Source organism: Ahaetulla prasina, chromosome 15 (genome assembly GCF_028640845.1).
Source record: "Ahaetulla prasina isolate Xishuangbanna chromosome 15, ASM2864084v1, whole genome shotgun sequence".
In the NCBI taxonomy this organism is placed as follows: Eukaryota; Metazoa; Chordata; class Lepidosauria; order Squamata; family Colubridae; genus Ahaetulla; species Ahaetulla prasina.
Window position 1 is genome coordinate 9142719 of NC_080553.1, and position 19805 is coordinate 9162523.

Below are 19805 nucleotides of genomic sequence, written 5' to 3' on the forward strand. Positions count from 1 at the left end.
TTTTTTTAAAAAATTTGAATTTATATCCCGCCCTTCTCCGAAGACTCAGGGCGGCTTACATTGTGTAAGGCAATAGTCTCATCCTATTTGTATATTTATATACAAAGTCAACTTATTGCCCCCCCCCCCAACAATCTGGGTCCTCATTTTACCTACTCAGGTAAAATGACAAGGTTGACTCAGATGGAAGGCTGAGTCAACCTTGGGCCTGGTGGGACTCAGCCTGCAGTAATTGTAACTGCAGGCAGCTGTGTGTTAATAACAGGCTGCATTAGCCTGGTGAGCCACCAGATAGATAGATAGATAGATAGATAGATAGATAGATAGATAGATAGATAGATAGATAGATAGATAGATAGATAGATAGAAGATAGATAGAGAAAGAGAGGGAGGGAGGGAGGGAGGGAGGGAGAGATCCTAGCTTCAAGGTCAGGGACAAACCTAGATAGATAGATAGATAGATAGATAGATAGATAGATAGATAGATAGATAGATAGATAAGATAGACATGATAGCAGTGTTCCAATATCTCAGGGGTTGCCACAAAGAAGAGGGAGTCGGGCTGTTCTCCAAAGCACCTGAGGGTAGAACAAGAAGCAATGGGTGGAAACTGATCAAAGAAAGAAGCAACTTAGAACTAAGGAGAAATTTCCTGACAGTTAGAACAATTAATAAGTGGAATGACTTGCCTGCAGAAGTTGTGAATGCTCCAACACTGGAAATTTTTAAGAAAATGTTGGATAACCATCTGACTGAGATGGTGTAGGGTTTCCTGCCTGGGCAGGGGGTTGGACTAGAAGGCCTCCAAGGTCCCTTCCAACTCTGTTGTTATATATATATAATAGATAGATAGATAGATAGATAGATAGATAGATAGATAGATAGATAGATAGATAGATAGATAGATAAAGAGAGGGAGGGAGGGAGAGGGAGGGAGGGAGAGGGAGGGAGGGAGGGAGGGATCCTAGCTTCAAGGTCAGGGACAAACCTAGATAGATAGATGATAGATAGATAGATATGGATGGATGGATGGATGGATATAGATATATAAATAGATCTATACATACATATAAATACATAGATACATAGATATATACACATACGTACACAAATGTGTATATTTGTGAGTATACAAGTAGTCCTCGACTTACGATCACAATAGAGCCCAACATTTCTGTTGTTAAGCGAGAGATTTGTGAAATGAGTATTGCCCCATTTTGCGACCATCCTTGCCACCGTTGTTAAGTGAATCACTGAGGTTAAGTTATTAACACAGTTGTTAAGTGAATAGATAGAGATAGAGATATACATATATCTTTGCAGTCACTCCCAAATACATCCCCACTGAGACCATTATATGCGGAGTTGAAACCAGCCTGACCAAAATCAACCCCGATGACGCTAACAAAATCAGACTCGAAATCACCAACATCCTCTGCAGCAGCAAGCCACCCAAAAGCAACTTACCCAAAGAGGAACAGACAGCACTACTTAACCTGAAAAAAGACACCAGCATAATAATCCTACCAGCAGACAAGGGCAACGCCACGGTGGTTATGAACACAGCTGACTACCAAACCAAATTAACCAACCTACTCCAAGACCCTGCATACAAGCCCCTAAACACAGACCCCACCACCTACCTAGAAAAAACCACTAGATCCAAAATAAAAGCCTCCCCCATCAGCGAAGAAATCCAACAAAGAATCATTCCCAGAGAGAAATCATCCAGATGCCCTAAGCTCTACGGCCTCCCCAAGATACACAAAGAAGGAACCCCACTCAGACCCATAGTCAGCTCCATAGGCTCACCTCTACAAAACCTAGCCAAATTTCTCGCCAAACAACTACAGCCCTATGCAGAATCCATCGCCTCACACGTAAAAAACTCATTCCAGTTCATAGAGATCATAAAGAAACAAAACTTACAGCCCAGCGACCTACTCGTGAGCTTTGATGTCATATCCCTCTTCACCCAAGTGCCAATCAAAGAAGCCTTGACAGCTATCCAAAACAAATATAACCTCCCAAGCACATCCTAGATCTGACCAACCACTGCCTATCCAACACATACTTCATCTATAACGGACAAAAATACAAACAAATAGAAGGAGCACCCATGGGATCACCCCTCTCACCTGTCATTGCCAACCTCTACATGGAACACTTTGAAACCCAAGCACTAGAAAAATCTGATCACAAACCCAAACTCTGGCTCAGATACGTAGACGACACCTTCATAATCTGGCCACACGGGAAAGAAAACTTGAAAACTTCCTCACACACCTCAATAGCCTACACCCCAAAATACAGTTCACCATGGAAACAGAAGTTAACAACCAACTTCCTTCCTAGATGTCTTAGTCTACAAGAAACCCAATGGCTCCTAGGACACACCATCTACCAGAAGAAAACACACACAAACCGCTATCTGCATGCACTCTCACACCACCACCCAGCACAGATAAACTCCGTAGCCAAGACACTCATCTCTAGAACAAAATGCTTAGCTGACGAACAACACCTAAAAACCGAACTACACACTCTCACAAGTGTACTAACATCCAATGGATTCCAGAGAAATAAGATTACCAAACTAATCCAAAAAGAACCCCCCACTAAAACCCAAGACAGAGAGCAAGAAAATGGCACAGCCCTCCTCCCATATATAAAAGGCACCACAGACAGAATCAGCAAGATCCTCCACAAACATAACATCAAGACAACATTCTGCACAAACCAAAAAATATCCACCATCCTAAGAAACCCCAAAGACAAAATTGAGTTAGAAAATCAAGGAGTATATGAAATCCCATGCACCGCCTGCCCCACCACATACATTGGACAAACCAACAGAAGAATAAGTGCACGCATTGAAGAACACAAGAACTCATTCAAAAAAGAGGAACCAACTTCTTCCCTGGTCCAACACTTTAAAGTCACAGGACACGATATTGACTTTAAAAAGACCAGAACCATCGCCAAAACTGAACACTTTAACAACAGAATAATCAGAGAAGCCATCGAGATAGAAAAACGCCCACACAGCATGAACAAACGAGATGATACCTCCCGCCTACCAGCCATTTGGAAACCTGCCCTTATTGACAAACGTGTCCCTAACACGAGGAATGACACCAGACCCACACTCACGAGGTCCACACAGGATGTCACCACCACATATCCACCCAGAAAGCACACCCAAACCCACACTGATCAGGAAGCACGACCAAGGACCAGAAGCCAGACCGCAGCTGCAACATTAGCCATTTCAAACCCCTCCAATCCATACATGCAGCAGACTGACACCCACTACGAAGATGTAGCACGACCACGAACACGAAGCCAAACAGCAGCAGTGCAGCTCACCAGCTCAGATCCCCCTGCAACTCAGTCTAATTTGAGCACAACCAAGCCCCCACCCAAACAGGACACACCCCCAGCCAATCAGAGCACAAAAAAACCCACATCCAATCAGAGCACAGCCAAGCTCCCACCCAATCAGTTCAAACCCCCACTAGCAGTTAAAAAGGAAGAAACAGCTGCAATCACACATTGCTCCCAGAAGCACGAAGCTGAAGCCTGAAGATGACGAATGAGACTTCGTCGAAACGTCGCCAAGACACTTCCAATTTTACGCGGGAGAAAACCCGAATAACCAAAGACCTACATACAAACACCCGCGAAAACCTCAGAAAACAAATATTGCACCTCTACGGGGAGGAAATCCACCATCTGACCAGGACCTATGAAAAACTAGAAGTCCAAAGAGCTTCCATTTTATGTGACCTTGCATTCCTACGAAACTGCCGAGATCAAAATTTAATCCCCAAATGCTTCCAATTGAAATTCCACTCCAACTCTGCAGCCGCCAAACGCATCCTAAAAAGAACAGAATTGGCCCTAATCAGAAATGAACTTCACACAAAAAGATTCCTCCTAGATCAAATCAACAAAGATCTCCTCACACTTCACCTCAAACTCAGCAACAAGATCCACCCTGCACTTTGGGACAAATCCAAAACAACTCGCCGTCTGGAGAGCGAAACACAGACCACCCTCAAGACGGACACACACACCAACAAACTCCGAAGACTACAAGAACGCCAGAAACAAACCCCTCCACCCTCACAGCCACACATGAAACAAACAGTGCATAACATCTCAGATAGGATCCTCACCAAAGCTGAAACCGATGTCCTTTCCAAAGTTCAACTTTGCAGTCACTCCCAAATACATCCCCACTGAGACCATTATATGCGGAGTTGAAACCAGCCTGACCAAAATCAACCCCGATGACGCTAACAAAATCAGACTCGAAATCACCAACATCCTCTGCAGCAGCAAGCCACCCAAAAGCAACTTACCCAAGAGGAACAGACAGCACTACTTAACCTGAAAAAAGACACCAGCATAATAATCCTACCAGCAGACAAGGGGAACGCCACGGTGGTTATGAACACATCTGACTACCAAACCAAATTAACCAACCTACTCCAAGACCCTGCATACAAGCCCCTAAACACAGACCCCACCACCTACCTAGAAAAAACCACTAGATCCAAAATAAAAGCCTCCCCCATCAGCGAAGAAATCCAACAAAGAATCATTCCCAGAGAGAAATCATCCAGATGCCCTAAACTCTACAGCCTCCCCAAGATGGACAAAGAAGGAACCAGACACAGACCCATAGTCAGCTCCATAGGCTCACCTCTACAAAACCTAGCCAAATTTCTCGCCAAACAACTACAGCCCTATGCAGAATCCATCGCCTCACACGTAAAAAACTCATTCCAGTTCATAGAGATCATAAAGAAACAAAACTTACAGCCCAGCGACCTACTCGTGAGCTTTGATGTCATATCCTCTTCACCCAAGTGCCAATCAAAGAAGCCTTGACAGCTATCCAAAACAAATATAACCCCCAAGCACATCCTAGATCTGACCAACCACTGCCTATCCAACACATACTTCATCTATAACGGACAAAAATACAAACAAATAGAAGGAGCACCCATGGGATCACCCTCTCACCTGTCATTGCCAACCTCTACATGGAACACTTTGAAACCCAAGCACTAGAAAAATCTGATCACAAACCCAAACTCTGGCTCAGATACGAGACGACACCTTCATAATCTGGCCACACGGGAAAGAAAAACTTGAAAACTTCCTCACACACCTCAATAGCCTACACCCCAAAATACAGTTCACCATGGAAACAGAAGTTAACAACCAACTTCCCTTCCTAGATGTCTTAGTCTACAAGAAACCCAATGGCTCCCTAGGACACACCATCTACCAGAAGAAAACACACACAAACCGCTATCTGCATGCACTCTCACACCACCACCCAGCACAGATCAACTCCGTAGCCAAGCCACTCATCTCTAGCACCAAATGCTTACCTGACGAACAACACCTAAAAACCGAACTACACACTCTCACAAGTGTACTAACATCCAATGGATTCCAGAGAAATAAGATTACCAAACTAATCCAAAAAGAACCCCCCACTAAAACCCAAGACAGAGAGCAAGAAAATGGCACAGCCCTCCTCCCATATATAAAAGGCACCACAGACAGAATCAGCAAGATCCTCCACAAACATAACATCAAGACAGCATTCTGCACAAACCAAAAAATATCCACCATCCTAAGAAACCCCAAAGACAAAATTGAGTTAGAAAATCAAGGAGTATATGAAATCCCATGCACCGCCTGCCCCACCACATACATTGGACAAACCAACAGAAGAATAAGTGCACGCATTGAAGAACACAAGAACTCATTCAAAAAAGAGGAACCAACTTCTTCCCTGGTCCAACACTTTAAAGTCACAGGACACGATATTGACTTTAAAAAGACCAGAACCATCGCCAAAACTGAACACTTTAACAACAGAATAATCAGAGAAGCCATCGAGATAGAAAAACGCCCACACAGCATGAACAAACGAGATGATACCTCCCGCCTACCAGCCATTTGGAAACCTGCCCTTATTGACAAACGTGTCCCTAACACGAGGAATGACACCAGACCCACACTCACGAGGTCCACACAGGATGTCACCACCACATATCCACCCAGAAAGCACACCCAAACCCACACTGATCAGGAAGCACGACCAAGGACCAGAAGCCAGACCGCAGCTGCAACATTAGCCATTTCAAACCCCTCCAATCCATACATGCAGCAGACTGACACCCACTACGAAGATGTAGCACGACCACGAACACGAAGCCAAACAGCAGCAGTGCAGCTCACCAGCTCAGATCCCCCTGCAACTCAGTCTAATTTGAGCACAACCAAGCCCCCACCCAAACAGGACACACCCCCAGCCAATCAGAGCACAAAAACCCACATCCAATCAGAGCACAGCCAAGCTCCCACCCAATCAGTTCAAACCCCACTAGCAGTTAAAAGGAAGAAACAGCTGCAATCACACATTGCTCCCAGAAGCACGGCTGAAGCCTGAAGATGACGAATGAGACTTCGAAACGCCGCCAAGACACTTCCAATTTTACGCGGAGAAAACCCGAATAACCAAAGACCTACATACAAACACCATGAAAACCTCAGAAAACATATATATATATATATAGGTCTTTGGTTGTTGGGTTTTCTCCGTGTAAAATTGGAAGTGTCTTGGCGTTTGGCTTCAGTCAGGCTTCTCCCAGAAGCACGAAGCTGAAGCCTGAAGATGACGAATGAGACTTCGTCGAAACGTCGCCAAGACACTTCCAATTTTACGCGGGAGAAAACCCCAATAACCAAAGACCTACATACAAACACCCGCGAAAACCTCAGAAAACATATATATATATATACCTTGTTTTTCCAAAAATAAGACCCTGTCTTATATTTTTTTGAACCCTGAAATAAGCGCTTGGCCTTATTGCCATGTGCTCAAAGTCCGATTGGGCTTATTATCGGGGGATGTCTTATTTAGGGGGAAACGGGAGAGAGAGAGGATGGATGTAGATAGATAGTGTTTTCGAAAATAAGATCCTGTCTTATATTTTTGGACCCTGAAATAGCGTTGGCCTTATTGCCATGCGCTCAAAGCCCGATTGTGCCTATTATCAGGGATGCCTTATTTAGGGGAAACGGAGAGAGAGAAAGAGAGAGAGAGAAAGAGAGAGAGAGGATGGATGTAGATAGATAGATAGATAGATAGATAGATAGATAGATAGATAGATAGATAGATAGATAGATAGATAGATAGATAGATAGATAGATAGATAGATAGATAGTGTTTTCCCGAAAAGAAGATCCTGTCTTATATTTTTTTGGACCCTGAAATAAGCGCTTGGCCTTATTGCCATGTGCTCAAAGCCCGATTGGGCTTATTATCAGGGGATGCCTTATTTAGGGGGAAACGGGAGAGAGAGAGAAAGAGAGAGAGAGGGATGGATGTAGATAGATAGATAGATAGATAGATAGATAGATAGATAGATAGATAGATAGATAGATAGATATGGATGGAGATAGATAGATAGATAGATAGATAGATAGATAGATAGATAGATAGATAGATAGATAGATAGATAGTGTTTTCCCGAAAATAAGATCCTGTCTTATATTTTTTTGAACCCTGAAATAAGCGTTGGCCTTATTGCCATGCGCTCAAAAGCCCGATTGTGCCTATTATCAGGGGATGCCTTATTTGGGGGGAAACAGGGTAATATATATTTAACCTTGCATTCTCCCCCCCCCCACACTTTTAACATACCACATAAACTTGGGCCTTTCTTCTCCCCGGTTGATGGAGCTACGTTTGCTGTGGGTGTTTCTGGGAGACCCCTTTCAGCGTCTGGCTTTGATAAAGTTTGTGGTGAAACTTTATTCTCCGCCAGGAATTTTTTCACATTTTTTTTCAGGGCATGAAACCTGTCGATAACGCAAACCAGTGAAAATAGAAGATTTTGAAAGCAGAGGCTTCCCCAGACAACGGTAACTCCCCCCCCATTTTTAATAAGGTGTGAATAAGCGAACAACTTTCTTGGAAGTTCAGCATTACAAATACGTTCTTTCTTTCTTTTTTTTTTACAATTCTTTTTGGTAATGGAATACACAAGCAGGCACACCTATCAACAGCTGCATTCACAAATAAACACACACAAGTACTGTTGTGGTCTGCCAGCAGCCTGCGGAGCTGCCAACGGAGTCGGACAGCCATGAGGCTGAGGAAGAGCGGGGGCCGCCCACCCCACCCCCCGCGCATGCGCACACAACTTCCTCGTGCCCTGTTTTGGGCCTAGCAGGCCTTTCTGAAGCCTCAGGTGGCCGGAAACGGCCTGTTTCCAAACTTCCAGTACGCCTGTTTTTCGCCCTTCCCAGGCTCTGGAAGCTGTCCTGGAGCCTGGGGAGGGTGAAAACAGCCTCCCCTGACCTTCCAGAGGGCCTCCAGAGGCCAGAAATGGGCCGTTTCTGGACTTCCAGGAGGCCCATTTTTCACCCTCCCAGAGTCTCCACGCGAGCCCTGTACTTACCTGGCATCCAAAACGGACCACGTGGAGACTCTTGGGAGGGGAGGGGTGTTGTGGGCAAAGCCAGCCGAAATCAGTTGGCCGGCGCGCGCATGCGTGGTGGAGGTGACCTTGAGCAATGGCTCACATGCCACCTGTGGTACTTCTGCCATCACAGGTGTTGGGTCTCCTTGGGCAGGGGGGTTGGACTATTTTATTCTATTTATTTTATTTCTTTATTTTGTCAAACACAAAAATATATATAAGCATGAAATAACCACAAAAGTTGAATACAACCAAAGGGAACATTAGGACAGGAACGGTAGGCACGCTGGTGCTCTTATGCACGCCCCTTACTGACCTCTTAGGAATGGGGCGAGGTCAACAGTAGACAGTCTTTGGTTAAAGCTTTGGGGATTTTGGGAAGAGACCACAGAGTCAGGTAGTGCATTCCAGGCATTAACAACTCTGTTACTGAAATCACATTTTCTACAAAATATGGAGCGGTTCACTTTTAAGTTTAAATCTATTGTGGGCTCGTTTATTGTTGTGGTTGAAGCTGAAGTAGTCTTCGACAGGAAGGACATTGTAGCAGATGACTAGATGACCTACAAGGACCCTTCCAACTCGGTTAATCTGTAAATCTGTAAATCTATTGTATATATAAACACATGTACTCATAAATATATGTGCATATGTACTTAGGCATGTGTGTATACACGTTGTTGTGTCTTGCCCGCTCTCACCGCAGCCGGGGCCTTCTTATCTGCTTCCGAATGCTGAGGAATGTCCTAGTATGCCTCCCGGCCCCAGCCCTGGCTCCATGCCCAGACAGGCTGAGGAGGAGGAAGCACCTCCAGCCCCCAGCCCTGACTCCATGCCCAGACAGGCTGAAGAGGAGGAAATATCTCCAGCCCCCAGCTCTGGCTCCATGCCCAGGCTAACGGAGCAACTTGACCCCTCCCCCTCCCCCACAGCATGTGAGCCTGAGGGAGGTCAATTACCAACAGCTGCTGACTGGAGTGACCCTCGCTTCAGAAGAATTGATAGGCGGCGGCGTCAGAAGGAAGGGAGGGGCAGGCCTGGATAAGTGCTGAGTCATGGAGCCACACCCCATGGCCTATATAAAGGATCTGTTTTCTGGCAGTCTCTGAGTCAGGCAAAGTCTAAACATATCTTGCTGAAGTCACTTTCTGGTCTCCTGCCTGCCTTGAGGACTTTGCTAGGACTTTGGCAGAGCTGCAGAGGCACGCCTGATTCGGATTTTCCTGACCTGGCCGTCAGCGGAGGAGTGGGACACGACACACGTACAAACACACAAAGAGACATATCTCACCCTCTCCCACAAGCAGGACGATTTCAACCTCCATCTGATCAAGATACCAAATTCATTTTCTTCTGGACTTATGTCTAGGGACTGATTCTCCCTACCCCACCCCCCATCGTTTTCTGTTTGCAACGCTCTTTCCATTTTTATCTTACCTCCAGATAATTCTCCTGAGCCAGCAACTCTCCGAATTTATAAATGACTGAAGGGGGAAAAAATAGCTGCGCTTGAAAGGGCCTCGAGTCTAATTCGAAAGCCGACTGTGTGAGGATGCTTGGAGTAACTCGCTGCGCCAGATGGGCAGTAGGGAAAAATCTAAAATCAGATGTGTTGGATCAGAGCCATTCCAGCTCGGTGTTTTGACTGGTTCACTTACAAGAGCAGAGGGATCGTTGAGAAACAATGTCGCTCCTCAAGCTGGAATTGGAACAGAAAAGGAAGGAAGCTCGGAAGCCCATCACTTCATTGCCCATGTGGCACAGCTGCTTTTCTTTTTATTAAGAGCTCAACTGCTGCTTTACAATGCAGAAGAAGACTTCGCGGTGTGCAGAAAAAACAGAAAGAGAACTTTCCTTAGGGCTCACCTAACACGCTAAACCTGGAGTCAGCAACCCGGGGCTCTGGAGCCGCATGTAGCTCTTTCACCCCTCTGCTACGGCTCCCTGTCACTCAAAACATGCATCACAACTGCCAATGTGTGACACCCGCCGGCATACGATTATTGAGCTTTTCAACCCCCGCTAGGCCAACCATGGATAAATCCAAGAAAAGAAAATTTTCCAAAGAAAGCAAGGTTTAATTCAACTACATTTGCTAGTTTTGTGGCCACTGAAGAAATAGTCAGGCACGGGAAGGGCTTTGTGGCTCCCGGTGTTTTCTTTTCTGTAGGAAACGGGTCCAAATGGCTCTTGGAGTGTTTAAGATTGCAGACCCCTGCGCTAAACCATTAATTGTTCTGTTTAGTTGTACAGAATGCAGACGAGCCTAGTTGGAAGGAATCTCTGTGGTCATCTAGTCCAACCCCTTGCTCAAACCGGAGACCATGTACCATTCCAGACCAATGGCTGTTCAGTCCATTCTTGGAAAACCTCCAATGTTGGATCATTCACAACTTCTGGAGATTCCGCTGATTAATTGTCGTAACGGTCGGGAAATTTCTCCTTAATTCTAAATTGGATCTCTTATTCAGTAAACTTCCATCTGTGACTTCTTGTCTTGCCGTTTGGTTCTTCGGAGAATAGGTTAAGCCCCTCTTCCCTGTGACAGCGCCTTAAATATTGGAAGACGGCTATTTTTGGAGTCAGTATGTTGAGTCAACTCAACTTTTGTGGTTTATTTCTTTTTCAACAGTGTTGATAGGCAACCCCTATTCCAGAGGGCAGTTGATGTCCCCTGGGGTAAGCCAGATAGGAATCTGAAAGTGTGATTCCCCTCCTGTCCCTTTTGTAGCCCAAGAAATTAGGGGGGGTGGGTCCCTTCCGAGTCTCTTTATCCACCCATTTGTGCCGTCTCTTATTGGACCACTCCATAAGTATCATCTCTTCACCCTGTCTCCCAAGGCCTTTCTCACATAGCATTACAGCCTTCTCCTTTACAGGATGAGAAACTAGGGAGGGTCTCCCTTCTGAGCATCTTTTCCCACCTATTATGCAGCTGTGGGCTATGCGGTCTCTTATCTGACCATTTCCTTGGCAGCGTCTCTCTCTTCCCTCCGTCTCCCAAGGTCTTTTCTACATACCTTTACAGCCCTCTCCTGTACAGTCCAAGAAACTAGAGAAGGTCTCTTCTGAGAATCTTTCTCCACCTATTATGCAGCTGTGGGCTATGCGGTCTCTTATCTGACCATTTCCTTGGCAGCGTCTCTCTCTTCCCTCTGTCTCCCAAGGTCTTTCCTACATACCTTTACAGCCCTCTCCTGTACAGTCCAAGAAACTAGAGAAGGTCTCTTCTGAGCATCTTTCTCCACCTATTATGCAGCTGTGGGCTATGCGGTCTCTTATCTGACCATTCTCCTGTCTCTTTGCCTGGTCTCTCAATCAATGAATCAGAGTAGAGCTGGAAGGGACCTTGGAGGTCTTCTAGTCCAGCCCCCTGCTCAAGCAGGAGATCCTGTACCATTTCAGACAAGTGACTGTCCAGTCTCTTCTTAAAAACCTCCAGTGATGAAGCACCTACACCTACACCATGATGGTGAACCTATAGCACGCGTGCCAAAGGTGGCACATGGAGCCATCTCTGAGGGCACGCGAGCCATTGCCCTAGGTCAGGGGTCTGCAAGCTTGGCTCTTTTAAGACTTGTGGACTTCAACTCCCAGAGTTCCTCAGCCAAAAGCTTCAACTCTGGGAGTTGAAGTCCACAAGTCTTAAAAGAGCCAAGTTTGCAGACCCCCTGCCCTAGGTCACCTCCACCACGCGTGCGTGCGTGCCGGCCAGCTGATTTTTGGCCACAGCAATCATAAAAAGGCAATGTCTTGCTTAGCAATGGACACTGGGGGCTCAATTGAGGTCGTAAGTCGAGGACTGCCTATATTTCCTGCCTTGCTTTGAAAAATGATAAGCCTGCTTGGGTGGGTTTAATGAAGACCCTTCTTCCTTGTGCGAAACTTTCTGACTGCTATCCCCCGAGTCATGTTTGAAAGGTACGTTGGTCCAGATACCAGGCAGGTATTCTGTGTTCCTGAATTACTTCTGCTTCGAAATTGTAGGGGGGAAAAAAAATATTTCCTCCGGGGAACTTCAGCTAGTTGCTATAGCTACCGGTTCACAGTTTCTGGCATCTCAACTTTTGAACATAAATAGTTAAATATAATTATTCCCTGTAATGTCTGGAGATAAGGTTGCTTGGAGATGTTTTCTCCCTTGGCTAGCTTAGACTTGTATCCCTGCGTCCCATATTTTTCTGTTTTTAAATGTGGGTTATATGCTCCAGTTCAAAGCACAGATGTGGAGTAACCAAAAAAAAACACACACAAAAAAAAACTAGAGAATTTCCGTACTACTTGATAAGCAGTTTTTATTTTTAAGACAAAGTTTTCCAGGTTCTTAAAAAAGAAGACGGGAGGAGGACCTCCTGGAGAATGGGGTGCGGTTCATAAGTGGAAAAATTGGGGAGAGGGGAAAGATTAAGGACTTTTGATGGAGGATGTTTTGACGCAGGTATTTTTTTTATTCATCTAAGCCAGGGTCGGCAACCTTAAACACTCAAACAGCCACAGAGGTCCTAACTGGAAGCCCTCCGTTCAATTCTGGAGCCGACCGGATGCCCGGTTCCCTCACCATAGACCACAGGTCGGCAACCTGTGGCCCTGGAGCCGCATGTGGCTCCTTCATCCCACTGCTGTGGCTCCCTGTCTTGCCAGTCAGCTCCACAATTGATAGGGCTTTCGGTTAGGACAGGTAGAGGAAAAAGGGCGCTGCACTAGGAGGAGTCTTTATGGTGGGGGGAACTGGACTTCCGGTCAACAGAAGAAAAAGGATGCCGCACTAGGAGAAGACTCTATGGTGAGGGAACCGGATTTCCAGTCGGCAGAGGAAAAAGGATGCTGTGCTAGGAGGAGACTCTATGGCAAGGCTCAGCAACCTTAAACACGCAAACAGCCACAAAGGTCCTAACCGGAAGCCCCCCATTCAATTCTGGAGCTGACCGGATGTCTAGTTTCCTCACCATAGAGTCTCCTCGTAGCGCGTTGTCCTTTTTCATCTGCCAACCAGAAATCCGATTCCCCCACCATAGAATCTCCTCCTAGCACGGCGTCCTTTTTCCTCTACCTAACCGAAAGCCCCTATCAATTGTGGAGCTGACCAGCGACAGGGAGTCGCAGCAGAGGGATGAAAGAGACACATGCGGCTCCAGAGCCACAAATTGCCGACCCCTGATCTAAGCCAATGTTTCTTAAAAGTGTGATCCGGGGATCCCTAGGACTCCTCCAAGACCCTCCCAGGGGTCTGCAAAAAATCAAATTTATTTAATATAATATAACAACAGAGTTGGAAGGGACCTTGGAGGCCTTCTAGTCCAACCCCCTGCCCAGGCAGGAAACCCTACACCATCTCAGTCAGATGGTTATCCAACATTTTCTTTAAAATTTCCAGTGTTGGAGCATTCACAACTTCTGCAGGCAAGTCGTTCCACTTATTAATTGTTCTAACTGTCAGGAAATTTCTCCTTAGTTCTAAGTTGCTTCTTTCCTTGATTTTGATTTTGTCAGATTTTGCAGATATTTGCACAATGTAAAACGATGTCCAATCTTCTCATTATTGTTTCTTGCAACATAGTTTTTTTTTTCCATTTAAAAAAACCCTTCCACATTACTACCGTTGTGGTTGGTCGCACAACAGTCAGCCAGATGTCTAGATAGGATTGGGCATTTTTCTCCAGGGGCCTGGGACAGGTAGACAGATGTTGTTAGTCAATGGTGTTGTTGAAGGTCTCCTCTTAGCATGTATAACCTATGGCAGTTATGAAGCAAAAAGAAATCTGACAACCTATTCCAGGGGAAGCTGCCTTTTGCAATTGACTGATGGTGGCTTTGTCAATGACAATCATCAGCTTTAATGACCCCATAATCCCTTGCAGGGTGGATTCTGGGCAACTGAATGGAGCTGAGTGTTTTACTGGCCGGATGCCCTTCTGTCGCCAATGCAGAGTTATATTCAGGAGATAGATTTCTCAACGTGCCCAGAGAGAGAAATATCTGCCTCTACCTAGGATCGAACTCACAGCCTCCTGATTGTGAGCTTCACCTCTAGGCCACCGCACCACTCTACAGCAGTTCGATGTTGGATAATCATTTGTCTGAAATGATGTAGGGTTTCCTGCCTGGGCAGGGGGTTAGACTAGAAGACCTCCAAGGTCCTCCCAACTCTGTTGTTGTTGTTATTATTATTAAGTTCATTTTGTCAGTGACAATAATTTTGTCAAAATATGATTATTCATGAGTGAAGGTGATTTGATTCACAGAGATTTGTTGGAAAGAGAAGCAAGGACCTGCCGTTGTCCACTTGCCTAGCTTCATCGGGTTCTCTAGTCTTCGGGTCTCCAATCTTGGCAGCTTTAAGTCTTGTGGACTTTTAACTCCCAGAATTCCTCCAGCCAACGAGGAATTCTGGGAGTTGAGGTTCACAAGTCTTGATGTTGCCAAGGTTGGAGAGCCTCCTGTTTATATTAGTCAGTCTCGGGAAGAAAATGAGAGTCTTAAATGGTCTTCTCCAATGCAGTTGTTCGTAGACTCATAGCATGTGTTAGTAATATGGCAAGACAGGAACGGAGTATGTGAGGCCTGCATTGAATTGTGATGTGGCTTTGGGAAAAGTGTGTGATACTTTATCACCAGCCCATATGCCTATGCAGGTGGTTGCCAAAAATGGGAAAATAAGCAATCAGGAAGTAGGAATAACATTGAAATGGTTTTGCTTTGCTCTGCTCCAGGGTCACAAAAATGCATTAATCTTGGGGTTGCGTGCTTCTATTCCTTCCTTCCTTCCTTCCTTCCTTCCTTCCTTCCTTCCTTCCTTCCTTCCTTCCTTCCTTCCTTCCTTCCTATCTCTCTCCTTCTTTCCTTCCTTCCTCTTTCTCTCCTTCCTTTCTTCCTCCCTCCCTCCCTTCCTTCCTCAGTGGTTAGAATGCACTACTACAGGCTAGCTCATTGCTCACTCCAGCAATTTGATCCTGACCGACTCAAGGTTGACTCAGCCTTCCATCCTTCCGAGGTCAATAAAATGAGGACCCAAATTATTGGGTGCAAGAGGCCGACTCTGCAAACCATTTAGAGAGGGCTGTAAAACACTAGGAAGCCACATATAAGTCTAATTGCTATTGCTATTCTCCTCTCTTCCTTTTCTCTTCTCTTCTCTTCTCTTCTCTTCTCTTCTCTTCTCTTCTCTTCTCTTCTCTTCTCTTCTCTTCTCTTCTCTTCTCTCTTCCTTTTTTCTTTTCTTCTCTCTTCCTCCTCTCCTCTCTTCCTTTTCTCTTCTTTTCTTCTCTCTTCCTCCTCTCCTCTCCTCCCGTATTCATTTACTCCTTTTTCCTTCCTTCCTTCCTTCCTTCCTTCCTCCCTCCCTCCCTCCCTCCCTCCCTCCCTCCCTTTGGATCACGAAGATAATTTTACCACTGTTCTGTTAAAAAGACCATTACACAATCTTTGCAACACATACAGCCACAGCTTGAGCCAGTTGCAAAGAAGTCACCCTTCCTTTATGCCAAGAGCTACCCATGGCAAGATTCTGAACCCTTCTGAAACCAAGATTCTGTAAAATTTTTAACGCAACCAGTCAAAGAGGGAAGGAAAACCTCCGGCATTTTGGCCCATGTTTCACTTTGCCAGTTTGAAAAGCCAGTCTTCCCGGCTGTTGAGCTGAACAGACTTGGTTCTCCTCTTGGCCTATCCTAAATTTAGGCTGGAATTAATTCTGTTTAGCAGAGACATCAACCTGCCAACCAAAGTGCGTATACTCAAGGCTCTGGTTTTCCCAGTTGCAATGGATGGCTGTGAAGGTTGGATCAGAAGAAAGGCTGAGCACCAAAGAATTGAGGCCTTTGAACTCTGGTGCTGGAGAAAACTCCTGCGAGTCCCTCAGACTGCAAGGCGATCCAACCGGTCAGTCCTAGAGGAGATCAACCCTGACTGCTCTTTAGAAGGCCAGATCCTGAAGAGGAAACTCGAAACACTTTGGCCACCTAATGAGAAGGAAGGATTCCCTGGAGAAGAGCCTAATGCTGGGAACGATGGAGGGCAAAAGAAGAAGGGGACGACAGAGAACAAGGTGGCTGGATGGAGTCACTGAAGCAGTCGGTGTGAGCTTCAATGGACTTCAGAGGATGGTAGAGGACAGGAAGGCCTGGAGGAACATTGTCCATGGGGTCACAATGGGTCGGACACGACTTCGCAACTAACAACAACAACAAATTCTGTTTGGGCTAAAACTCATCATCAACCGCTATATTTCCTCATTCTCTCATTCTCTCCCAAGCGTTTGGCAATTTGCTAGCATCGATTGTAGGGCCCCTCTCTAATGCTTTATTAATGCCATTAAAATTCTCGTCTGTATGTCAAATACTCCCACTAAGGTCCAGGGGCATAGGAGAGGTTGCTAACTTACAAACCAAGAGGAAAAGGGAGAGTAGAAGTTGGGCCTCGCATGAAATACTTAACAGGACCATATTTTCACTGCTTAAGTTAATTGGTTAGAAACACACATCAAAGGGAGTGTGCTATTTTCACCTCGCCTTCCACGGATTAGCTCTGAAATATTGAGTGTCTTCCGCTCCGCTGCAATCGCTTGATACAGGAGGGGGAAACACCCCTCCCCACCTCTTGATTTGTGAGAGACGTTTAAGAAACAAAACCCCAACTCAGACTTTGAGGTTTGGGTAGTAAATTGTCAGAGGTTTAACTCGGCTGCTCTGGAAAAAAAAACAAAAAAACCCTTCGTCCCTTGTGAATAAGCGACGTAGTAGCCGAGTCAAGCTTCAGCAAATTCTTTCATCTGATCAAAAAGAACGAGGTGTGGAAAGCTGGGGAAGGACGGTTCAGATGAATGAAAAATTAAATGAACACCTGATATAAAATAACACCCTCAAAATGACGCTATAGAGCAGTGCACGCTGGAAGAGGGCGACGGGAGGCTAGTCTTTCGCTGTTTCTAGGGCGGCCCTGCTGGCCAGGTTTAAGCATCCCGCAGGCTGGATCCAGCCTCTGGCCTTGAGTTTGACACCCCTCTCGTCTAGGGCCTGAACAGGGGGTTGGTCTAGATCAGCGGTCACCAACCGGTGGTCCGCGGACCACTGGTGGTCCCCGAGAAAATTTTGGTGGTCCGCAGAACAATTATTTGCATTTTTTAGATTGCACTAAATCCTCAAACTAGGGCCCCTGGGCCGGATACGTGCAACGAACATTTGTGTTGCTGCAGAGAGTCTCCCCCTTCGGGGTCTTTTAGTGGGGGTCGGAGGGGGGCAGAAATTCCGACTTGGGGTCTACTTCGGCCTCCTGTTGTGGGGCTTTGGACGAAGGTTGGATGGAAGCGCCGCTGGTGGCAAAGAGCCGGAGGGCCTTGTTCCAGTGGGACTGCATCATGGCCTGGAACTGGCTGACCATCTCAGCCCGTTGAGCCTCCAGGCGCCGGTACCTGGCCTTGCACTCCCACAGGTCTTCCCTCTGCTTGGAAAGCCTATGCTCCTAGTCCTCAGTGAGGTGCTTCTGCTGAGCCTCCTTCTTGGCCAGATCCAGTTTGAACTGAGCTGTTTTGCCAACTCTTTCTGGTGGTGGCTGCTTAGCTCCAGCAACTGCTTCCTGTAGGGGCCCTAAGGAGCCCGGGCTGGGAGACGAGGAGGGGCTGGGAAGGGAGGGGCGAATAGAGGCTGGCAAGGTGCCCCTCGATGTGAGTGACATTGAGTTGGCCACACCCACCCAGTCACATGACCACCTAGCCACACCCACCCAGCCGGTCACTAGGCAGATCCTATTATCGTGGTCCACAGGATTTAAAATTATGAATTTAGTGGTCCCTGAGGTCCGAAAGGTTGGAGAGCCCCTGGTCTAGATGACCTCCGAGGGCCCTTCCGGCTCTGTTGATTATTCTGTTGTCCTTCCTCAGCTGCATGCCGGACCCTCCTAAAATAGACTTGAGGAACAGGTGGAAAGCCTCGGGATTCCCCTCTTCGGAGAAATTACAGCTGCAGGAGAGATTCAACGCAGTATTAATTACGCGATAAAGAGAGCGTTTGACATCTTTCCAAAATCTATATGGCATTGTCTTGTGGAGTTTTTTTTGGATGTGTGTGTGTGTGTGTGTTGGATCGCTTTTATTGATCGTTGCAGGAAAGGAGGGGTCTGTGTGGAGACTGAACACAGGCGAGGAGAGAATTGGACTCTTGATAAATTCTGATTTTAATCTCCGCTTCCGTTTAATATATGCTTCTTGGTAAACCCATTTTTTTTCTTTTTCCCCCTCCGGGATTGCCTGAGACTCAATTATTCAAATTGAGAGCAGAATGACCCAACCCAGTGTGATTAATTATACGTCTGCTAATTGCCTACTCGGGGCTTCCCTATTATCTGAGGTAATCTGCAAAGCCTCCAAATAACTCATTTTGTATCGCTTCCGTTTTATTTCGGTAATTATTGATTGCACTCGTGTCGTAAAGTCACCTCCTCCCTCTGGTGTTTCTCCACCCAGCAGACTAGAAGAAAGCAGAGTTTGGGTCTTTCTATCTTGGCTCTAAAGGGACTATGTAATTACAGCTATTCCTCCTGTTAGGACCCGCGGTCAGGATCAGAATTTCTGTCGCTAAGCAAGGCATGAGTCACACCTGAAGTTATGACCTTTCTTTTTGGGTTGTTTAATAGCAATAGCCCTTAGACTTATATACCGCTTCACAGCCCTCTCTAAGCCAGGGTTCTCCAACCTTGGCAACTTTAAGCCTGGAGGATTTCAACTCCCAGAATGCCCCAGCCAGCTTGGCTGGCTGGGGCTTTCTGGGAGTTGAAGTCCTCCAGGCTTAAAGTTGCCAAGGTTGGAGACCCCTGCTCTAAGCGGTTTTACAGAGTCAGCCTCTTGCCCCCAACAATCTGGGTCCTCGTTTTACCGGCCTCGGAAGGATGGAAGGCTGAGTCAACCTTGAGCCAGTCAGGATTGAACTGCTGGCAGTCAGCAGAATCAGCCTGCAAAACTGCATTCTAACTCTTGTGCACCATGGATAGATGGATGGATGGATGGAATGAAGGATGGAAGGATGGATGGAAGGAAGGAAGGAAGGAAGGAAGGAAGGAAGGAAGGAAGGAAGGAAGGAAGGGCAATAGTACTTAGATTTATATACCACTTTAGAGTGCTTTATAGCCCTCTGTAAGCCGCTTACAGAGTCAGCCTTTTGCCTCCAACAATCTGGGTCCTCATTTTACCGACCTCAGAATGATGGAAGGCTGAGTCAACCTTGAGCCCGTCAGGATCAAACTACTGTCAGTGGACATAATTAGCCTGTGATACTGCATTCTAACCAGAAGGAAGGAAGG

General features: G+C 46.2%; 1 protein-coding gene across 2 annotated transcripts in view; it reads left to right on the forward strand.

The window, feature by feature from the left end:
- The window catches only part of ARVCF (ARVCF delta catenin family member), a 404277-nt gene that overhangs the window by 64128 nt on the left and 320344 nt on the right, over window positions 1–19805 (forward strand). The window contains exon 1 of one of the 2 annotated variants that reach the window (XM_058158411.1): window positions 7940–7956. The exons of the other annotated variant lie outside the window; for it this stretch is intronic. The gene's annotated coding sequence lies outside the window, so the exon portion shown is untranslated. Of the gene's footprint in view, window positions 1–7939; window positions 7957–19805 lie in introns of those variants that run through there. 2 annotated transcript variants of the gene reach the window in all.